Source organism: Vitis vinifera, chromosome 16 (assembly GCF_030704535.1).
Source record: "Vitis vinifera cultivar Pinot Noir 40024 chromosome 16, ASM3070453v1".
Taxonomy (NCBI): domain Eukaryota; kingdom Viridiplantae; phylum Streptophyta; class Magnoliopsida; order Vitales; family Vitaceae; genus Vitis; species Vitis vinifera.
In genome coordinates this window covers 16518417-16529452 of record NC_081820.1, presented here as the reverse complement: position 1 = coordinate 16529452, position 11036 = coordinate 16518417, and the positions used below count along the sequence as shown (strand labels likewise).

Below are 11036 nucleotides of genomic sequence, written 5' to 3'. Positions count from 1 at the left end.
TAACGTTATGTTTGCTATTCCAGAGCCTTCAACTAAGTTTGTAGTACCAGATATGGTTACTTACATTAGCTTTTATTAATGTCAATTCGAGGAAATATCTTTTATCTCAAAGAATTGTGTGCGTGGTTGCACAGTTTGCGAGACATACATCATCCTCATTCATCTTAAGACCAAATAACACATGGATTTCAGATATGACTAATATTTAAAAAAACAAAACATAATGTAAATAACAAAAGAAAATCAAATGTAAATATAAGACATAATACTATATTATTGATATATAAAGTAACATCAATCAATGCTAATTTTCTTATCATTTATTAAATGGTCTGTTTTTTCACTAAGGCCTCCAAAGAAATCAATGTCATAGTAGGTTAGGTCAAATCCATCACTATCGGTAAAGTTGATCTCTATCTCTTTTCCTTTTGCTTTTATTGATGTTTGGTAAAGTTCGACCAAATGTTTGGGCGTACGACAGGTATGCGACCAATGCCCCTTCATACCACATCTATAACAATTATTCTCATGGTTTTTAAGAGGTTTATCTTGTAAACACTTCCCATTTTCTTGTTTTGCCTCGGTATTATTCCACTTCTAGTGGTGCAATGAAGCTTTCATTTTCTGAGAATTTGGTGAATTATTACTACAAGAACCATGGTATCGAGGATTTCTTCCACGACCACGACCATGTCCTCGTCATCGTCCACGAGTTTGGAACAATATTGCATTCACTTCAAGGAATGATTCAAATCTAGTTGGATGAGATTAGTGATTTTTCATCAAAAACTCATTTTTTGTTAAACCTTTATGGAAATGACGACGAAGGAAAATCAGTGTTTTTGCGCAATCCTATAGGGATGCTTGATTTCCTTCTTTGATCATAGCTCCAAGATTCATTGCATCAAGATGTATTTTAGCATCAAGGATCCAAGATAGATAGTTCTTTCCTGAAATGTCAAGTGTCATTAATTCGAGTTTTGTGAGATTCAACATTGTCAAATAATTTCAAATATATGACAAAACAATATTATTATAATCAATTATAATGAATTGATAGCATTGATATAACTTTGATTATAAACAAAATCAAATAATTTGTTTATAACTTTTAACAATATATAACAAAACAAATCAACTATAATATAAATATGTAAAATTTTACTCTATATAAATAACTTCAAGTTTAAGATACGAGAATTACCTTCAGAGCAATTTATGTTGATAACGTATTGTAAAACGGAGATAAATGCAATGCAAATCAAAGTAGTAGAGATAAAATATATATTACTTTGATAATATATATAATGGGAAGAAGGAATCAGAGAAGAGAATTGAGAGAATGAAAGACAGAAAAAATGAGAAAAAGAGAGAAATAGGGAATGGGAAACCCTTTTATAGGCTTTTCAATTGGCTTCCATTAATATTCTCTAATGAGAATATTAATGGAACTCATAAATAACATTAATGGTTTCCATTAATGAGTATTAATGAAAGTCATAGATAATACTTAATTAACATTTATTATAATTAATGTGGTGGTATTCATTACTTCATTTATAACATCTTTTTAATAGTGATTCTAGTTTTTTAACTAAAAATGTGTTTTTTTAAAAAATATAAGGTGTTTAGTAAAATTTAAAAAATAATTTTAAAATTTTGAAAAATCATAATATTAAAAAAATCACTTATAACGTTCTTTTAGAGATGTGATTCCCCTAAATATACTTTCACTAAATTTCATAAAAACATTTTATGTAAAAACTCTAACTACCTAAAATGTATTTGGTAGTGATCTTTAAAAAATATTTTAAATATTTTTTATTCTTGAAAAATAAAAAATTTTAAATATTAAAAAAGTTAAAAATACTTTTTAAAATTAGTATAAGATGCATGCGGAATCTAAAATTTACATAAATTTTATGTAGAAGTTAAAATTGAAATCAATGTACATAATTAAAAATTAAAAGTAGAGTGTTAAATATATGTGGGTAGGAATACAAGTCCTTTCATATTCACTGGGCCCAATATAGAGGACAATGGACGGTACAAAGAAACCGAGCAACTTTCCAAAGGACCAACAAAATTAAAGCATCTTCTACCTTTAATGTCATAGTCTAGAGCCTAGAGGGAGTGAACAAGGACCAATTAACCCTTCCTTAATGCTTGAAATATAAAGAAAATACATTTAGTTTGTGATGTATATTTTTGTAGCGGTCCATTTTACTCAATTTCCAACTACTCCTTAGAAAATTTAGTCCAAGTATTCATAAGTTGTTTTGTAGAGTAAACATATGCATCTGAAATTTGGAATATGCTTATATTTTGTGGCTCACGGGCTTTTGTTTGAAGCTTTGTGAAAACAGTCAAAGAATTTGGATAATTTGTCGCCTTTCACTTGTCTTTTTTAAGGATTTGTTTGTTATAAATGAATATGAATAAATGGGATTCGTTATGCTATGGATAGAGCACCAGAAGTCATAAATATGCCATGGTGTGTGCCTAAAGAGGTTTATTGATAGTTGAATGCTAGTGAGCAAGTTGTAGGGGTGGAGGGCTGCCTGTTCGGAAAGTCCAAGTTGATGGACGCTGGACTCCCACTGTGTGGCAATGGAGAGAACGTAGGCACATGTGAGCTTTGACTGGGACGCCACTTGTGTCTGCCCTTTATGAGAATCTCTTCTCTTCAACCTCAACCTTCCTTTCCTTCTGATGCTATCATGCTGTTTCTTCTTTTATGCTCTATCTTTCCATTTTTCACTTCTTTTGTGACCAGAAAACCTTTTTGTTGGATAGGATAGGACTTCTGTTGGTCTCCTTCTCTGACGGATATACATCACACACCAGTCCACGTATAGTACTAACTAAATAAGAAACATTAGTAAAGCAGTTCCCAGATAGATTCAATAATACTATTACTTTAATGTATAGTGTTTTTGTATTCAAACGCATTCACAATATACATATAGAATTCAGGTGGCATAAATAATATGGTTGGGTGGATGGAATCGCAATAGTCCAAATGGGTAATTATAAAATGGAAATGCAAGATCCAATGGACCACCAAGAGGACAATGGATGAAGAAGACCTTCCAATTTGCCTACTTGCTTACCTAAGAAGTAAGCAGTGAGGGGCTTCCAAATTGATGGCTTTATGTCTGCCACAACTTATAGTAAAGTTATATAGGATAAGTTGGTGGGCCGCCCACATCATATCCCCTTTAACCTTCCTCTTCAATCCTCCTCCCCTCCCATTTCCTTTCTCTTTCTCTTTTTCTCTTTTCACTTTCTACCATATACACCAAAATCTATATATTCTCCTTTCTTTCTTTATGCCATTCTCTTTTGCTTCCTCCACTTAATAACATAAAATTAAAGCTATTTATTCTTTTTAATTTCATATTATTATATAGAGAAAAAAAATATATTTTTCCTTAAAATAAAGGCAAAAAAGAAAAAAGAAAAAAAATCAAGGCAATGTCGTTAATGGTAATATTCAACTTATTATTTATTATTCTCATAAATAATTCTGTAAATATAGAAAACTCTGGCTTTGGCACGCAACCTTGCGCTTTTTGAGGATTCACTACGGGTCCCACCATAGCCCATTCAATACAACCCCACGATTACAGCCGTCGGATCCATCAAATAATAAAGAAGGGCAATCTCGGCAAGTGAATAAAAACACCCAAAAATACAATCGCGACGCTGGGGGGCATTACGGTCAGGCCACTGACCGGCTCTAATGGGCATTTGGAAGAGGATGGGCGGATATAATAAAGGATATTCGAATATCCGAAAGGAATGATTCGCGGCGTTCACGGGTATATTCGCACAATTTGACAGCGCCGCAGTATGCCACCTGGTTAAAATCAGTGACGTGGGAAAAACATTGGCGCAATTAGATTATTCAAGGGATCAAATGATCCGATGACAGGTCAGCAGTATGGAAGGGGCTGAGTTTTAAGCGAGAGTCGGTGTCAGCCAGATTCGAGAGAGTCGGGAAGCCATACAGAAGGTTCTCGCTTTGGCGTTTTTGGGGTTAAGGTATTGGGCATCCGGTGTCGGACGCACATTATTGCTCTTTGTTTTAGAGCTCAAGAGTTGACGTGTCATTGGGAATGATGAATTCTTTGGCCTTTATTTGCCAGCGGTGTGCGGCAATGACACGTGGCTAAAAATGTTTATAAAAGATAAAACTCTACATCGGTTTGATATCTTTTCGTTATTTGTTTAGTAAGAAAATTAGTCAAAGACAAAGCTACATTTTCACGTGCACGCGTATATCAATGTCAAGTAGCTTCTTGTATAAGTTCAAATCAAACTTCTATCACAAGTTTTATTTTTCCAATCCACTTTATATATATATATTGAAAATTAAAATATTATTTTAAATTCATGAGAAAAAGAGAAATTGAAAGGAATAGGAAACATGGCCACAAAAAAATAATAAAAAAATAAAAAATAAAATAAAATTAAAATTGAAAATTAAAAATAAATAAATAAAAGGGGATTTCAAACCCAAAAAGGAGTGGATGTTTTGAAACTTAGGTCCACCCTTGCATTGGATTGTTCATTAGGGACATGCGTCTAAATTGCTGACATTTGGATTGAAAATGAAGCGGATGACCAATGGACCCCACTATTCTAAATTGATGGGACAAGTAAAGAGATCGTAGCCGAAAAAAAGTGTGAAAGTTGAGGCCTTTTGCTCGTTGTTTTGGATAACAAATTTTTCTTGTATAAAATAAAATAGAAAAAACACTTTATTAATTAATTTTTTTTTAAAATTTTAATATTAATAATTAAAAAATATATTTTTAATTAATTTTTATTATTTTTATTTATTTTTTAAAATTATTTAAAAAAATAATTATATAAGTACACTAAAATGATTAAAGATAAAATATTAAATATAAAAATTATTTTAAAAATATATTTAAATATATTAAAAATATTTCAAATTCTTAAATAAATTTTTATTTTATAAAATATTATATAATAGTTTTCAAAAACTATTTTTAATTTTTTAAAAATAATTACCAAATAAAATCTAAGTTGGGACATGCTTCTGTTTTTTTTAATATTTTTTTATATAAAAATTTAAATTTATTTTTTATTTTCAATATTTAAAATTTTAGAAAATAATTTTTTTAATATTTTAATTTTTATACCGTTTTTAAAACTTTAGATTTACTTCATATTCTTAAAATCTATTTTCAAAAATTTTTAAATTTTAGGTAATAAATTTTTTAATATTCAATTTTTACACAATTTTTAAAACTTTTTTTTTTTTTCAAATCCACTAAAAATATGGTCAAACGGGGTCCTTAATACCCATGATTTTTTTATATATAAAAAAAAAATTACTATTTTTGAAGATAAGCCTCTACTATTTCTAATAAAAAAAAATTCATTTTTTTATTATATACTTAAATTTTGTAGAAAATTTCCCATTTGAAAATAAATCCTTGGATCCTTTTTTCCAACTTGGAATTCAAAAATATGACTCAAGAAAGTTTTGTTGGTTGATCAACTTTCCTACTACACACCCAAATGTGAAAGGATGAAATTTGTTGTGTGTACTTATCGATAAATGGTGATAAGTTGGCATTTGTCAAGTCTAAAGGAACTTGCCCTAACCCCACCTAATTTTATTTTTTTCACACGGTTGACAACTTATAAAAATGATAATGATATAACTTTAATTTATTTGATCTTATATCATTTAATGAAAATATATTTTTTTTTCTTTTTTAAAGGTAAGGTTTATTAAAAATGACAAAAGAAAAAAAAAAAAAACTTACACTATAGATTTTATTTTAAGGTGGTGCGTAGGCAATTAAGGATGTAGTCCGTGGAAGGATTTTTTGGTCACACCCATAATTTTTTAGACCGTATAATTAAAAAGAGAAAGAAAAAAAATATCAACGAAAGGGAATGAGTTCAAAACCCAATAAGAAATATTAATATAATATCACGGATCAAATATTTTCAATTATGATTACAAATCTACACACAAGTTAATCGAGAAGAATATCTGGCAATGATAGTATGCTCCATGATAATTAAAATAATATACAACCAAATGAATCAATCATGTCAAAGTGAATGAGATAAGCAACAAGAATAATGTACATGTCAAGGTGAGCAGAGTGATCATACAACAAGGAGAATCAATATGTGAGGATAATCGAAAGGATCAATCAATATAATCGACATGCCAATGCCTCAAACAAATACAATAACCAAGCATGCATCAAGGATAATGATACCAAGAGGTCTCAATGTGTAATCAACAGTCAAGCAAACACACGCACAAAGAAAGGTGGGTACCCACTGATCGACCAATCAAACGCCACATTTGCCCTATCTTAAGTTCAAGCTTGACCCTCTAGTGATCCCCAATGGAGTTGCCATTTTGTGGACCCCGCATTTCCGCTCATGCGTTTTCACTCGATGGCGAACTCGATTTTTATTGAAAAATGATTTATTGTTTAGAAAATGACTTGGAGTCGCCACTTATTTTTGTTTTATTTTTAAAGGGTAAACAAAATAAGAAAGAAAACCCTAAGTGTGACTCCTTATTTGGAAAAATGGATTTTTGGTGACCTAAAATTCTGAGGAATGAGAGTTGTGAATTGGATCATTTGAAAACCGGATTTTTTTTTCAAAAATTAGTTTTGAAGACATGCATGCAAGTATGGGCTGTGAAGATGGGTCTTGCTTTAGGGTTCTGGTTCAAGCAATAGTATACCAAACTGCATAGTTTCTATGCTACCCTTACAGAAGGCTGATTCTCCAATCTAGGGTTTACTATTTGAAGCAACTTTCATGGTTATTCAGTCTAGACCAAACCCCAAATCAACCAAGCTCTACTCCTTATTAAGCTGGGTCTTGTTGATTACTACCAAAAAGTGTTATTTTGTAGACCTAATTATAATGGTTTTAAGCACCTTTGAGTAGTAATCATATTCATTTAACCCAATTAATTCATTAAGGTCCTTAGCAATTGGTTTTAACCATTTTGTGGCAAGTTTACATGTTTTTATCAGCTTATGAATCAATTCAAGCATGCCAAATGATGGAGGAGCTACTTGGACAAGTTATGGCAAAGCTTTTGGAAGCTCAAATTCATGAAGAACCAAGCTTTGGAGCTCCATAGCCCTTTGCCAAAGTCGTTCAAAGTATGCAAGGAAAGAACAATAGAGAAGCAAAGAGGAAAAGCAAGCAAAGTGAAGAGAAGCAAAGAGGACAGCAGCTGCAGTCTTCTTTTGCACTTTTGGAGCACTTCCTGAAGTCCATTTTTTACATTCTATATACCATTTCAAAGCTCTGGAAGTCAAGAATCCAACGCTTTAAACCGTGTACGATTTGGAGCTGAAATGAGGAAGATATGGCCTTCGTAAGCCAACTGCTCCAGGTTGTGCGAAAATTTCGCACGACACAAGGTGTTATGCGAAATTCGCATAACACCTTCAAAATTCGCATAACCCATGCGTGGTGCGAATTTTCCTCTGTTTTTGCCGACTCCACTTTAGATATTTTCCTTTGTATTTTGTGATGTAATTTCCTTTCTTGTCCTTGTAACTAACCAATCACAAGCTTTTGCTTTTGTAAAGACTATATAAGGGGTGGAAATCAACTCTTGGACATGAGATGTGTTACGTTTTACACTTAGAAATATATAAAGCTCCATTCTTCTCTCTTCTCCTGTTCTTCCCCATTTCTATTTTCTTAGTAGCCAAACAGCCTCTGAGGGCTTTTTCTCAGAGGATGATTGGCTAAAACTTTTAGTTTCTCAAAGTATGGATGTTATGTGATGGCTTGGATGCAATCCCATGGAAATTTCTCGCACTTGGAAGGTAAGGTAGTCGTTTTTCATTAAAGGTTCATTAATGCAAAGTTTGGTTTTTATTTCCTTTGGACAACTTCCAACGGCCAATACTTGATAAGCTTTTGGATTTCTATCCATTAGTTATCTCCTACGAGCTATTGGAAGGTGAGGTTTTCAATTCCAAGTTTTGCATTAATCCGTTAAAACCAATTTCAATGGCCATTGAAAGGTGAGTTTATCACCTGGAATGACTTTGAGTTGCCAATATTTGGTAAGCTTTTGGCTTTAGACCATTAGTTATCTCTTACGAGTCATTCAAAGGAAGTCTAAGGTGAATAACCATTGATGAAATTCACTATCATCTGTTTTGCCATTTTAAAGGATTAAAACTTGATTTGCTAAATCCATACCGGTTCGGGAAGTAAGCATCACCATAGTTGCAACCCCAACGCGAGGAGCCTATCCTGAGATTTCCAATTTGCATAAGAGCCAGAGCATAGCTATCCTATCTTTGAGAAACTTGTTTTTACACCCTTTTATTTTAGTCTTTAATGTTAGCTTAGATTAGTTTAAATCTTTCTAAAACATTTACATCTTCTTTTAAAGCTAACATCCATAAGAAAATCACATATTTTCCTAATTTGAATATCACTTGTGTTTGCGAAAACCCTTCCCAGTGAACGATCCTAGAACCACTATGCTATAGTAGCTTGGCTACTTTAGTAATAGTATTTAAGGTATAAATTTTGTTGATACGCCTTTAAAGCTAAGCTACCATGAGTCGAATCACTTGTCAACTGATCTCCTTCACGTCAACAACTCTAGAATGACAACTCCAAAGCTGTACACGTTGCTCCCGGCAGTCAGACGACCAATCATTCCATATTAGGGTGCGACATAACCATAGGTATACACAGGCTACCAGCCATTTGTTCATTATTTTAACTCAGGTACTCATTCAACCCATGTCAATTATCCACTTTCTTATGAAATGATGAGTAATCTAGTCAATCAATAGCATTGAAAAATGCATGGCTCCCATGGCACAAACAAAGTAGAAGAAGTTGTAACCATAAGAAACATCATCTTTAGCTTGTGAGTCATCCTTCCTAGACTGAAAGCATTTGGAATCAATGTCTGTTGAAAGTATTACAATGATCACAGCAAGCAGCGCAACAACAAAGCTTATGATGGTAAGCCAATCTGCTTTGGTCGCTGATTCCGCCTCTTGATTGCATCTGTTTTCTTGTTGTTCACTTCTAATGGCACACCAGCAGAGGAACACAACATACATGCCCATAAGCTCTGGAGTCAAGAGACTTTCATCTATCTTTGGATGGAGAGAGACATTAGTCATGAGCTGAAAGAGCACTAATGTCCAAGCGATGAAGAAAATGTCAAGAAGGTATGACGGTTCTGGTACACACCAAATATACATTAAAATGATTCCCATTATGCATGTGACATATGTTGTAGTTACAAATAACATCACATGGACATGGCCTCTCCCTGCATATTTGTCGGAGCGACAACAATCATTCAACCATTTAACGAAGTTGATTATGATTATTAGCTGAATTAAGAGAAAGATCCCAATACCGAAACGTGCAATATCCCCATAGAAATGAATAAAAACATAAGGAACTAAGAAAGGGAGTATCATTACGGCTACCCACAAGATAATCTCTGGAGACCATCAACCAAAATGCCACAATTCTCTAAGCTTGAGCAACTTGGATGTACTGGCTATTGAAAGAAACATTATGGAAAAGAGAGTAAAACATCCCAAGCTATCATACTGATTCATTCCCAGCAGCGGCACGACAACGACACCATTTGATTCGGGTTCGATCCCTGGCAACGGCGCCATTTGATTCATGCCCAGTCGGTGTATCAGCTGATTCATGTCCAGCTGGTGTCCCTTGATTTTGGTCCTCAGGGAGTAATCAACAAAATTTATAACCTATTACACCATGAACTAAGGTAGCAAAGACAAAGCTACTATAGAATAATGGCTCTAGGATTGTTCACTAGGATGAGTTTTCACTTCATAATTGATATTAATTCAAAGATGAATTGGTGCCTTTTCATTTCCAGGTTAGCTTTAAAAGAAAACATAAACTTTAGTTGAAAAAGTTTGGTTTTAAGCTAACAAAAAATAATAACTGATTTTAATTATAAAGAAAAGTGTTTCTTGGAGTTTAGATCATTGGGTTTAGATTCCTTGAACAAAAAGGGAGTTCCAGTCACTTATTTCTTTTCCTCGCATTGGAGAATTAACATATAGTTAATTTTCTAACCGGTTTTGTACAGATGCTTCCCATTAATGGGTTCAAACACTAAATCCCTCTCACTGATGCACCTTGCAATGGCTCATACCTCTCACCTAGCACTTGCCATTCAAGGTGATCTTTAACCTTGGATTTCCCGTCAAAAGCTCGCAAGAGATAACTAATGGATGTCTCCGTGGAGTCCAAAAGCTTACCAAGTGTTGGTTATTCTAGAAAATCCTACCTTCAAAACACCTCCCAAAGGCTCGCAAGAGATAAACTAGTGCATCTCTATGGATGGAGATCACTTGCCTTACCAAGTGTTGGCCCAGGTGATTTAAAGGCGTTTTAAGTTAACTAAAAAGATAAAAACCATTAACGGGTCACACTTTCTCTTCATTAAAAACTAAAACAACAAAACTTCCAATTTATGCATGTGGAAACTTTACTCGGTTTTCTTCACTTCAAGAGACAAAGAGCCTAACCTCTCATCCTCTGAGGAAAAATCCTTAGAGTTTGATTAGGTAGAAAGAAAATAACAAGAAAACAAAAGCAGAGCAAGTGCTCTGTATTTTACTTCCTTCCCAAAACTGTACAAAGGATGCGTCTCTGAGAACAAGCTCCTAGATCCTCTTCTGAGAACAAGCTCCCGAGAGAGCATTCTGATCGATCTATCATTGATATCTTCTGTAAAGGAAATTACAAACTATTTATAAGAGGTTATTCACCCCTTTGTTTTTACTTAAGGACTAAGGAATCCTATAATAGGTGGGTTACAAGGAGAGTTTGGGGATTTAGACATCAAATATCTAAAGCAAAATATCTAAAGAAAACTATCTAAAGATAAAGATCTAAAAAAAAATATCTAAAGATGTCGGTCGCACATATCGGGAAGCTTCAGGAGAACACCGCAGCATTGTGCAAAAAAT

The 11036-nt window shown here is 33.2% G+C and overlaps 1 pseudogene; it reads right to left on the bottom strand.

The window, feature by feature from the left end:
- Positions 1-8630: 8630 nt before the first annotated feature.
- Positions 8631-9707, bottom strand: LOC100267222 (membrane protein PB1A10.07c-like; annotated as a pseudogene).
- Between the last annotated feature and the right edge of the window lie 1329 nt (positions 9708-11036).